Genomic DNA, 1,818 nt, shown 5'->3' with positions numbered 1-1,818 from the left:
CAGATGTTTTCTTCTTCTCTTCCAACCATCCTTGCTGGGAAAGCAGCCCCTGCATGCCTTGTTCCTGTGCTGAAAGTTCCCAGGCACAGTAAAAATTGAATGAACCCTTTTGGTATCAGCCCCAGGCTTTGTGTGGGCAGGCAGAGGCAGGCAGGAGCCAGAGCTGTCAGCAAAGGAAGGGCCCAGCCAGGTGGGGCAGCCGGGGGATGCCGACAGCCTGCAGGGACAGAGGCGCAGGGCAGGGACACCGTGGGACAGCCTGGGCTGCACAGGGCACAGGGAAGGGCAGCAGCTGCAAGACAGCCCTGACAGAGCCAACTTGGGCAGCACTTTGGCCATGGCTGCTGGGCCTGGGCCTGAGGCAGGAGCAGGAGACAAGTGACCCTTGCAGGCCTGGGGCCTCATTGCCTCCTTGTCCCTGCTCAGCAGCCTGGCAGGGGCCGCCCCATGCTCCTGCCCATTGCACATCCCCACATGCCAGTGCCCATCCCGGCAAGAGTCCTGAGCAAGGAGGGAGGGACAGGATCTGCCTGGCCAGGGGCTGGGGCTCAGGCCTTGGCCCTTTGCATTCCTCAAACACATCCAGGTTTGCTCAGCACCAGAGACACCATTGACTTGTTTGTCCCCAGCTGTCATCACTGCCTCCAGTGTTCTGCTCTAACTGGAACCTGGGGACACTTTCCCAGTGGTGTCCCTCAGTGGGACACATTAAAACTTCAAGAAAATTTGGAGTTTAAATTTAGCTTTGTGTTATTGACTCTCAAAGACTGAGTCTGATGTAAACAACAGCAAAGCCCTGAGAGGGTCATTAAAGTTTTCCTAGTCCAATCATGGAGAAAGATTTCAAAGAGCAGTAAGAAAATATACATTCCCATTTTAAACGGTGTCTTTGATTAAATTTCTCTTTAGAGCAGAGGCGATTGCAGCATTCTGTGATTGATATTGACCCAGGGTCTCTCCTCAGCAGCTTTGGCCTGCTCACAGAAGCTGTGCCTGGAGCTCTGACCCAGTGTGGACAACCTTGCTCCACATTGCCCAGCCCCATCCTGTCTGTCCTCACTGCCCTGGGCCCTGCTGTGCTTGCAGAGCTGGCTGCACCCAGCCTAAGAGAGGTTTTCACTTTTTTGGGGTTTTTTTGAAGCAATCTGAATCTCCTGAGTTTCTCACTGCAAACAGACACAGTGCTCAGGTGTGTGCCAGCCCCAGGTGCCACCAAAGGCACTGCAGAGCTGCCCTGGGCCAGCTGTGAGGGTGGATCATCAGCCCAAGCTGCACTGGGCCCCTGCAAGGGGCTGTGGCCATGGGCACTGCACTGACCCCACTGCTGGGTTTGGCTGCCATGGCCAACGTGAGAAATGAAACTGTCCTTGGAAACACTGGGGAGGACTGGGACATACTGGGAACACTGGGAATGCTGTGGGAGACACTGGGACATACTGGGAGTGACACTGGGGAGGACTGGGACATACTGGGAACGCTGTGGGAGACACTGGGACATACTGGGAGTGTCACTGGGGAGGACTGGGACAACCTGAGGACACTGGTGGCATTGCGGAGAAAACTGGGGACGCTGGGGCATCATATGGATCAGGTTGGGAGGAACTGGGAACGACTGGGAATGAACTCAGGTGTATTGGGACAGACAGGGCTGCACTGGGAGGGACTGGAGGGCCACTGGGGTTGAACTGGGTTCTACTTGGAATGAAATGGGCTTTAGTGGGGTTATATTGGTCTGTACTGGAATGGACTGGACTGTCCCTGGAAGGACTGTAGGAGTTAGATTTGGCTGTTTCCGCCTCCGCCACATCGCATTTGCCG

This window comes from Melospiza melodia, unplaced genomic scaffold (assembly GCF_035770615.1).
Source record: "Melospiza melodia melodia isolate bMelMel2 unplaced genomic scaffold, bMelMel2.pri scaffold_51, whole genome shotgun sequence".
Taxonomy (NCBI): Eukaryota; Metazoa; Chordata; class Aves; order Passeriformes; family Passerellidae; genus Melospiza; species Melospiza melodia.
Note: the sequence above shows the minus strand (reverse complement) of the source record.